This window comes from Pteropus medius, unplaced genomic scaffold, assembly GCF_902729225.1.
Source record: "Pteropus medius unplaced genomic scaffold, Ma_sr-lr_union100, whole genome shotgun sequence".
Taxonomy (NCBI): domain Eukaryota; kingdom Metazoa; phylum Chordata; class Mammalia; order Chiroptera; family Pteropodidae; genus Pteropus; species Pteropus medius.
In genome coordinates this window covers 16,817,989-16,829,642 of record NW_024340701.1, presented here as the reverse complement: position 1 = coordinate 16,829,642, position 11,654 = coordinate 16,817,989, and positions in this window count along the sequence as shown.

Sequence of the window (11,654 nt, the reverse complement as noted above, 5' to 3'; positions counted from 1 at the left end):
AGGCAGGCCTAACACACTGATTTTCCACATTCTTACAGTACCTCCCAGGCAAAGGTGACCGTGTCTCTTTTATATGAGGGTTCTTCTTCTTAATGCTCCAGTCTTCTTTTGCCACATCCAAATGGAAATTACTTTTCTGCTCCAGTTAGCAACAGTTTCTGCTTTCCAGGTGAATAAACATAATCTTCTGCAGGGGTAAAAGAGCATCCGACTTGATTCCCATAGTTGGTGCTGGCTGCCCTCACATTTACCCAGGGCACCCTCTCCTAGCAAGCCAGCCCCACACCCTTCGGTTTAATAAAGCCCTAAATCTGCCAATAGCAGGAGTCCTACCACTATTGTCACCTCTGCAGGGCCCAGGTTCGCACTAAGAAATATAGAAAAGCTCAGCAAATATGGCTTTCTTTAGGGTAATGCTTTCTAGCCTTTTTCACATCATGGCACCCTAAAACAATTTATATTCCAATTATCTCATGAACAATAAAGGAGTTAGGGGTGCCAATCTCTGTGCAGTTGAAACCCATGCATAACTTTTGACTCCCCCAAAACTTAACTACTAATAGCCTACTGTTAACTGGAAGCCTTAGCAATAACATAAACATTCTATTAACATATTTTATATTTTATATGTATTTATACTGAATTATTATAATAAAGTAAACTAGAGAAAAGAGAATGTTATTAAGAAAACCATAACGAAAAAAAATACATTTATTGCGTTCATTGAAAAAAAAACCCTGCCTATATGTGGACCCACACAGTTCAAACCTATATTATTCAAGGGTCAACTGTATTTGTTTGACACGCTGGGGCAAATGGAGGAGAATGCTCTTGGCCAGAGGCAATTGACCGAGGGTATTTTATGCCCCAGGCCCCAGGCAGCCTTCCTGAGGGCTGTGAGTATCAGTAATGTTTCAGCATATCTGTAGCTCAATGGTGGCATACCAGGTATATTGATATATTAACAGTAGATTAACAGTTATTTTGAAATTATTCCATAGAAAGTCACAGTGTGGGGCAGAAGCACAGGTGGTTCATCTCAGAAGCCACAGGTTCCCTGTAGATCCCAGTTCTGCTGCTTACCAAGGTCTCTTTAAGAACAATTGAAGTAAAAAAAGAAAAAGAAAAACCTTGATTGAAGGAAAATTTACATTGATAAATTCATTTGTTTTATGTAAACAATTCAATGAATTTTAGTATATGTACAGACCAACATAATCTAATTTTAGAATATATCTTTATCCTCCAAAAGAACTCAATTTTAACCCACTCCTGTTTGTGAAGTATCTCAGTCACTAACGAATTACCATCTTCAGTTTCTCCCCACCCCAGGTCTTTCCGGAAGTACACAGAGGGAGTCTCCCAGGTGCATATGAATATGATTGCTCCTTTCAAACTCTAAAATTTTTGCTAGGTGTTGTTGCCAATAAGTAAGATCCTCAAAGTGCTAAAGCTAAATTTGTTCTGCACAAAAGTGTGTGTGTGTGTGTTTAGAGGGGCTCTTTATCATTCATGGTGATGATAAATAGGCTGCATTATCCATTACCTATTTATTGAGCACCTGCTATGTGACAGTGTCTGTGCTAGCACTAGAAACTAGAGGCCCAGGTGGAGATCAGACCCAGGAAATCTTCATGACTCCTAATACAAATCAAGTTTTGGGTGTCCCCCTCACCTCTTAACCAGCCATGCTTGTGTGTATTTGATTCTCTGTGTAAATGCATACAAAGACTCTGGTTTCACCTATATTCCTACCACCTGGAATTGGCTTTTATTCATATTTGTTATATTGTCATTATCTTAAAAAAAAATTAGTACACCTGAAACTAATAGAACATTGTATTTTATATTATAATATTTTAATAAAAAAATTAAAAAGAGACTTCTGGTCAAGATGGCAGAGTAGATAAACGCTGTTTGTGTCTCCTCTCACAATTACATCAAAATTATAACTAAACTACAGAATAGCCATCATTGGGAATCAACTGAAGTCTAACTAAACAGAAGTCCTACAACTGAGGACACACAGAAAACGCCACATCAGGATTGGTAGGAGGGTCGAGATCAACTGCTGTGTGTGGCAGTTGAAAATTGGGATAAATGTCTTGGCTGCGGCAGTCCCCCCTGGAAGAGCTAAGGGTCCCAGCCCCACACCAGGCTCCCCAGACCAGGGTTCCAGCGCCAGGAAGAGAAGTCTCCACAACTTCTGGCTGTGGCTGAGTAGATGAAGGGCTGAGGGACTTGCAGATTTTCCTCTTAAGGGGCCCACGTGCAGACTTACTCAAACACGGACTTACTTGCTCTGAGCTTCAGCTCTGGGGCAGCAGCTCAAAAGGCACCAGGGACAAATAAGGAAGAACTGAGTTGTCTGGTTCAGGGTGAGGGCTGGAGGAGCAGCTTTCTCTCAGACAAAAGTGATGGCAGAGGGCATTGTTTCTTTGTTGAGCCTTCCCCTCTCCTGGCTTGCAGACCCAGGCGGGTGCCATATCTGAGTCTCCATCAACGTAGCTAACACTGGTTGCCCCATCCTGGTGATTCCCTGAGACTGCACTGTTCTCAATGTGTGAGACCACCCAAGACACTTCCAGTACTTTTTCCATACAAACGGCCTATTGTGGCTTATGCTGAGGACTTTCCTAAAATCTCTCAAAGGTTCACAAAAAATAAACAAGCAGCATCTGGCCTCAATATGCCCCATGCCTCTTGCTGAGTAGCCCCAAGTCTGGGACTAGCAGAAGCCAGCCTTGGTTTGTAGCTTGGCCTCTCTATGCACTTCTAAGCCCAGTGTGAGTGGAGGCCATTTGCAGATTGCTTGGTGGTTCACGCCAGGTGGCCCTGTACAAGGCACAGGCTACAGCTGAACTTGGTCTGTGGCAGGGCCCTCCTAGAGGCCCCAGACTGCATGCCCTGTGGCTGATCTCAGTCTGAGCCAGAGCATCACTCAGGGTCATATCTGAGGATGACACACCTAAAGGGTGGACAGGGCAGGCACCAGAGCCCTGATAAAGTGAATTCTGCTCTGTAGAGTCAGCCTGTGTACAATAGCTCCTTCACTGCAGTTGTGGGGAGTCATCACAACCAATCATCCTAAGATTTAATCCTTCCCATTGATGAGCAAAGAGCAACCAAGTCTCAACTACAACAGGAGGGCAGGCACAACTCATACAAGGAATACACCAGGAGCACCTAGCTCAGGTAACCAAGGAAGACTGTGCCACAAGGACCCACAGCACACCTACTACATAAGGCCACTCTACTGAGACTGGGAGACATAACAACCCTACCTTATACATAGAAACAAACACAGGGAGGCAGCTAAAATGGGAAGAAAAGAAATGTGTCCCAAATGAAGGAACAGAGCAAACCTCCAGAAAAAGAACTAAATGAAATGGAAACAAGCAACCTATTAAATTCACAGTTCAAAACACTTGTTATAAGGAGACTCAATGAACTTAGGGAAAGAGTAGATAAACTCAGTGAGGACTGTAACAAAGAATAGAAACATAAAAGTGGAGATAGAAAACATAAAAAAAGAACCAGTCAGAAATGAAGAATACAGTAACTGAAATGAAGAATACCTTAGGAGGAATTAACAGTAGATTAGATGAAACAGAAGATCGAATCAGTGATTTAGAAGATAATATAGCAGAAAACACCCAATCAGAACAGCAACAAGAAAAAAGAATCCAAGAAAATGATGATAGTTTAAGGGGCCTCTGAGACAACATCAAGCATACCAACATTCGCATTATAGAGATAACAAAAGGAGAAGATAAAGAGCAAGGAATGGAAAACCTATATGAAGAAATAATGATGGAAAATTAACTTAACCTGGAGGAAAAAAAAAATAGACGTACAAGTCCAGGAAGACCAGAGAGTCCCAAACAAGATGAACCCAAAGAAACCCACACTAAGACACATCATAATTAAAAGACCAAAAGTTTGGGCCGGCGGAAGATGGCAGACTAGGTAAAAGCAGGATTTGCCTCCTCCCAGGTATGCATTGAAATTACAACCAAATTATAAAATAATCAACGTGGAGAATCACCTGAAGTTCAGCTGATCGTAACACGTACGTCTGATAATATAAAAGAGCGACATCGAAGCCGGTAGGAGTGGCAAAGTCACAAATCAGGCTGGACACGCACTGACAGGTGGTGGAGGATCACTGGGAGGAAGAACAAGGCTGCAGAGGCTCCCATGAAGGAGAGGAAATCCTGGCCTCATTCAGGAGCTCCCCAGTTAGAGTCCCAGCCCAGGAATGAGGAGATTCCAATAACTCTGACTGTAAAAATCAGAGAGGATTCTGGCTGTCTGGGTGGGATGGAAGGAAACTAAAACCTTAGACACACCTTTGAAAGACCCATACAGAGACTTTCTGACTTGCGGACACTCACCTAGGACACTGGTGGTTGGTCAGAGGCTCCCACAGTGTTCATACCAAGAAAGTCTGCATCATCTGGCCTCAGAACAAGGGCTGGAAGGGCAACTACCATTATGCCTTAGTTGGGCTTGGGCAATCTATAGACCTCACCAGCTTGACTGTGCAAAACCCCCCAACAAGGCCATTAGGAAGCGCTGGTTTGAGATTAGCCCATCCCACCCAATCTGCAGATCCCCTGGGGCATTTGTTGTTGGACGGTTGCCATGCCTTGCACCATTCAGGGCCAAGCATTCACAGCTGGCAGCCAGCGCTGTGAGCCTGCTCTTCCGATATAGTTTCAGGCAGATCACTCCTGCCAACATGAACTTGGGTGGATCTTGGGGATCTGTGGGCCAGTCCCAGAGAGCAGCTGGTTTTGCAATGATCTGGGACTTCTGCAGGAACACGCAAAGGGTTACTGAAGTTGCAGCAAGACTGAGGTTATATTGATCTAACTGCCATTGTCTCCCTGAGACCCCGCCTCACTCATCCCACAAATTGCCCCAGGAGGCCTATTGACAGTGAACTGCCACAGCCCTGCCCCTCCCACCTGGGTCTCCCAATCCACTGAGGCAACAAATTTTGGCTAGCACAGGGAGAGTACTGCACGGAAATCAGGTGCCAGCAGACCTCTGCTGCCTGCAAGAGTTGCAATATTGCCTCCAGGGAGAGCAGAGGTCTGTGGGACCGTCCCAGCTGGTCTCACCGTGATCTGTGACTATAGCACAGAAGCACAGAAGTTGCAGGAAAATTGAGGCTGTATTATCTGGACAGCTCTTGTCTCCCTGAGATGCCACATCATCCAAGCCACAAAGTGCTTGCATCCCATGAACAGGCAACTTCCCCTGCCCTGCTTGGCTCTGGGGTTGCACATTCTGCATAAGCAACAAACCTAGTGCAGTGAGCACATTTTAGGTAAAACAGCTGTGGGCAGACCACTGCTGCCTGTACGAGCTGCAATATATCTTGAGGGGATCACAGGGGTCTGTGGGACTGCCCCAGACAGCAGCTCGTCTCCATGTGATCTGTGCAGGAACTTTCAGACATAGAAATTGCAGAAAACTGAGGCTATTGGCCTGATGGTCCTTGACTCCCTGAGCTCCTGCCCCATCCAATACACAAAGTGCCCTCCATACGGTAATAGGCAATTGCCACTGCCCTGGGGGCGTGGCACATTCAGGCCCAAGGTGGGCAGCAGCTGACCTTGCTACAACTGGAAACTTGTCCAGGGAGCCACAGAGACAGCACTGGCATATACACTAACACTGCAGTGGCAGGGAGAAATTTACTCAATAGATCCAGGAAAGTCCTGGGATCCCTGCACCACCCAACATGCATATCGCCCAGAGATTCTTCCAGTTTCAGAGACTTACAGGCAACTGACAGGCAGTGTCAGACCTGGAGGAGCACTGGTCCCTCTGCTAAACTGCCCTAGGTCAGGGATGGGGGATAATCAGGTCGCTGCTTACACCATTGTATCTTCCACTTACATATAGATGCAGCATAGGCAACGACCATCTGTGGATTGCTTTGTAGTTCCCACCGGGTAGCCCTGAGCAATCAAAAGCAGTGGCTGACCTTGGCCTAATGAGGAGCCTCTCCCAAGGGGCCACGAAACCAATGCATCTAGAGGCTGGCACCAGACAACAACAGAGCAAATCCTGACTTATTAGCGGTACACCAAAGGGTGGTTGCAACAAGTATACAAGCCTGCTAGGACAAATCCCACTCAGTGGGGTCAGCCCCCACACAGCAACTCTTACACTGTGGGTGCAGCCAATTCTTACAATTAGTCATTCAGAGTGTTAATCCCATCCACTGATGTACTAACAACAATAAAGTCTTGGCGAAAACAGAAGATCATATGCAGCTCACACAAAGATCACATCCAGGGCCCCCAGCACAGGGGATAAGAGAGAGTGCGCCACTGGGCCACACAGGACACCTTCCATATTAGGCCATCTGGCCAAGGGAAGAAATGGAACAAATATTCCTGACACTTAGAAATGAACACTGGGAAGCTAATAAAATGAGAAAACAAAGAAAGATGCCAAAAAAAAAATGACAGGAGAAAACTCCAGAAAATAAGCTAAATGAAATGGAGGCAAGCAGCCTACCAGAGATAGAGTTCAAAATAATGGTTATAAGAATGCTCAACTAAATTATGGAAGAATGGGTGAGCACAATGAGAACATCAACAGAGAGATAGTAAACATAAAATGGACATAGAAACCATAAAAAAGAACAGACAGAAATGAAGAATACAATAATTGAAATGAAGAATACACTAGGAGGATGCAAACGTAGATTGAATGAAGCAGAAGCTCGAATTGGTGAAATGAAAGACAATGTAGCAGAATACACCCAATCAGAAAAACAAAAAGTAAAAAGAATTTTTTAAAATGAAGATAGTTTAAGAGACTTTTGGGACAACATGAAGTGTAACAATATCCAGATCATAGGAGTATCTGAAGGAGAAGAGAGAGAGCAAGGGATTGAGAATCTATTTGCAGAAATAATGACAGAAAACTTCCCCATCCTGGAAAAGGAATTAGACATACAAGTTCAGAAAGCACAGAGTCCCAAACAAGAATTCAAACAGACCCACACCAAGACATACCATAATGAAAATGCCAAAGGTCAAAGATGACAGAATCTTAAAAGCAGCAAGAGAAAGGAAGCTAGTCATTTACAAGAATACCCTTATAAGAATATCTGCTGATTTTTCAATGAAAACTTTGCAGGCTAGAAGGGACTGGCAAGAAATATTCAAAGTTATGAAAAACAAGAATCTACAACCATGACTACTCTACACAGCAAGGCTTTCAATTAAAATGTAAGGTGAGATAAAGAGCTTTCCAGACAGGAAAAAGCTTAAGGAATTCATCACCAACAAGCCAGTATTACAAGAAATGTTAAAAGGACTTCTGTAAAAATAGAAGGGGTAAAAAAGAAAATAGAAGAAACAAATATGAATAATAAAATGGCAGAAACTATGTAACTATCAGTAATCACTTTAAATGTAAATGGATTAAATGCTCCAATCAAAAGACATAGGGTAACCAAATGGATCAGTAAACAAGACCCATGTATATGCTGTCTATAAGGGGCCCACTTCAGATCAAATTACACTCACAGACTGAAAGTAAAAGGATGGAAAAAAATATTTCATGAAAATGGAAATGAAGAAAAAAAACAGCTTAGCAATATTTATATCAGATAAAATAAACTTTACAACAAAGGCTATAATAAGGGACAAAGAAGGGCATTACATAATGATAAAGGGATCGGTAAATCAAGAGGACATAACTCTAGTAAACATATATGCACCCAACGTAGGAGCACATACATACATAAAGCAATTTTTGACTGAGAAAAAAGGAGAGATCGGTAGTAGCACATTCATAGTAGGAGACTTTAATACCCCACTGACACGAATGGATGGATCTCCCAGTCAAAGAATCAACAAGGAAACAATGGGCCTAAAAGACACACTAGAACAGATGGACTTAATAGATATTTTCAGAGCATTTTACCCTAAGCAGCAAAATATACATTCTTCTCAAGTGCACATGGAACATTTTCCAGGATAGACCACATGTTAGTACACAAAACAAGTCTCAATAAATATAAGAAGATTGAAATCGTATCAAACGTCTTCTCTGATCACAATGCTGTGAAACTAGATATCAACTACAAGAAAAAAACTTTGAAATACACAAACACATGGAGGCTAAATAACATGCTACTAAACAATGAATGGGTTATCAATGAGATCAAGGAAGAAATCAAAAGATACCTAGAGACAAATGAAAATGAAAATGTAACTACTCAAAATCTATGGGACACAGTGAAAGCAGTCCTAAGAGAGAAATTCATAGTATTACAGGCCTACCTCAAGAAACAAGAAAAAGCTCAAATAAACAATCTAACCTTACACTTAGAAGAACTAGAAAGAGAAAAGCAAACAAAACCCAAAGTGAATAAATATCAGAGTGGAAATAAATGAAATAGAGTCTAGAAAAACAATACAAAATATTAATGAAACCAAGAGCTGGTTCTTTCAAAGAATAAAAAAATATTCACTGACCCTTAGCCAGACTCATCAAGGAAAAAAGAGAGAGGACTCAAATAAATAAAATGAGAAATGAAAGAGGAAAAATAAGTACAGACTCCACAGAAATACAAAGGATCATAAGAAAGTACTATAAGCAATTATATGCCAACAAATTGGACAATCTGGAAGAAATGGACACATACACTCTCCCAAGACTGAGTCAAGAAGAAACAGAAAATCTGAACTCACCAATTACCACCAATGAAATAGAAGCAGTAATCAAAAACCTCCCAAAAAACAAAAGTCCTGGACCAGGTGGCTTCATAGGTGAATTTTACCAAACATTCAAAGAATTATCACCTATTCTTTTCAAACTATTCCAAAATATTCAAGAAGAGGGAAGACTCCCTAACTCCTTTTATGAGGCCACTATTACCTTGATTCCAAAACCAGACAACGACATTACAAAAAAAGAAAACTATAGGACGATATCTCATATGAACATTCATGCGAAAATCCTTAACAAAACATTAGTAAACTGCATTCAGCAATTCATTAAAAATATTATACACCATGATCAAGTTGGATTTGTTCCTGAGATGTAAGGTTGGTACAATATCCGCAAATCAATTAATGTGATACACCACATTAACAAATCAAAAGATAAAAACCATATGATCATGTCAATTGATGTAGAAAAAGCGTTTGCCAAAATCCAGCATTCATTTATAATAAAATCTTTCAGCAAAGTGGGAATAGAGGAAACATACCTCAACATAATAAAGGCCATTTATGACAAACCTATAGCTAACATCATACTCAATGGGAAAAGGATAAAAGGGTTTTCCTTAAGATCAGAAACAAGACAAGGATGCCCATTTTCACCACTCCTCTTCAACACTGTATTGGAAGTCTTAGCCACAGCCATAAGACAAGAATGAGAAATAAAAGGCATCTGAATTGGAAAGGAAGAAGTAAAACTCTCATTATTTGGGGATGACATGATACTACATATATAGAGAACCCTAAAGAGTTCACCAAAAATCTCTTAGAATTGATCAATAAATTTAGTAAAGTAGCAGGATATAAAATTAATATTCAGAAGTCAGTAGCATTTTTATACACCAACGATGAACTTTCAGAAAGAAAAATTAAGAAAACAATACCATTTTACATTTGCATCGAAGATAATAATATACCTGGGAATCAAATTAACCAATGAAGTAAATATCTGTTCTCAGAAAATTATGTCATTGAAAAAGAAATTGAAGAAGATATAAATAAATAGAAGCATATACTGTGCTCATGGGTAGGAAGAATCAACATCATTAAAATGGTCATGTTACCCAAAGCAGTTTATAGATTCAATGTAATCCCTATAAAAATTCCAATGGTATTTTTCAGAGAACTAGAACAAATAATCCTAAAATTTATATGGTACCAGAAAAGACCCCGAATAGCTACAACAATCTTGAGAAAGAAGAACAAAGTTGGAGGTATACTACCTGATGTCAAACTATACTTCAAGTCTACAATAATGAAAACAGCATGGTACTGGCATAAAAACAGATACACTGATCAATGGAACAGAATAGAGAGTCCAGAAATAAATCCATGCCTATACGTTCACTTAATATATGATGAAGGAGGCAGAAATATACAGTGGACTAAAGACAGTGTCTTCAATAAATGGTGTTGAGAAAATTAGATACATGCAAAAAAAAGAAAAAAAGAAAAAAAGAAAAAGAAACTGGACCACCTTCTTACTCCATATTTAAGAATAGACTCAAAATGGATTAAAGGCTTAAATGTAAAACCCTAAAGCATAAATCTTTTAGAAGAAAACATAGACAATAAACTCTCTGATATTGCTAGCAGTAATTTCTTTTCAGATATATCTTCCCAAACAAGGGAAACAAAAGAAAAAAATAAACAAATGGGATTACTTCAGCCTAAAAAGTTATTGTACAGCAAAGGAAACCATCAACAAAACAGATACCAACTATTTGAGAGAAGATATTCACTAATGACAAATCTGATAAGAGGTTAGTATCTAAAATATATAAAGAACACATACAAGTCAACAACAACAAAAAAACAAACAATCCAATTAAAAAATGGGCAGAAGATCTGAACAGATATTTTTCCAAAGAGGAAATACAGATGGTCAATAGATATATGAAAAGATTCTCAGGGTCACTAATCTTTAAAGAAATGTAAATTAAAATCATAATGAAATGTCACCTGACACCTGCCAGAATGGCTATCATCAATAAATCAAAGAAAAACAAGTGTTGGAAAGGATGCAGAGAAAAGGGAATCCTCGTACATTGTGGGACTGCAAATTGGTACAGCCGGTATGGAAAACAGTAAGGAGGTTTCTTAAAATATTAAAAATGGATATACTTTTTGACCCTGCAGTTGCACTTTTGAGTATTTTTCAAGAAAAACCAATACAATAATTCATAAAGATCTATGCATCCCAATATTCATAGCAACACAATTTACAGTAGCCAAGATATGAAAGCAACCTAAATGCCCATCAACAGACAACTGGACAAAGAAGTTATGGTTCATATATAGAATGGAATATTACTCGGTCATTAAAAAAATGAAATCGTACCATTTGCAACGACATGGATGGACCTAGAGGTTATTATGCTGAGTGAAATAAGTCATACAGACAAAGATAAATATCACATGATTTCACTTATACGTGGAATCTAAGGAATAAAGAGAACAAACTAATCAAAAACAGACTCACAAATACAGAAGACAATTTGGTGACGGACAGAGGGGAAAGAGGAAAGGAGGATTGGGTGCATAGAAGAAAACATAGGAACTAAACTCAAGGACCTTGGACTTAAAGAGGATTTTATGAATTTGACCTCAAAAGCAAGGGAAGTAAAAGCTAAAATAAAGGAATGGGACTACATCAAACTAAGAAGCTTCTGCTCAAGAAAAGAAACCGTCAACAAGGTAAAGAGACAACCATCCAAATGAGAAAATATATTTGCAAGCAAAACCTCTGATAAGGGCCTAATATCCAAATTATACAAAGAACTCATACAACTCAACAACAACAACAACAACAACAACAACAAAAACTATCTAATCAAAAAATGGGCAAAAGACCTGAACAGACGCTTCTCCCTAGAGGACACACAAATGGCC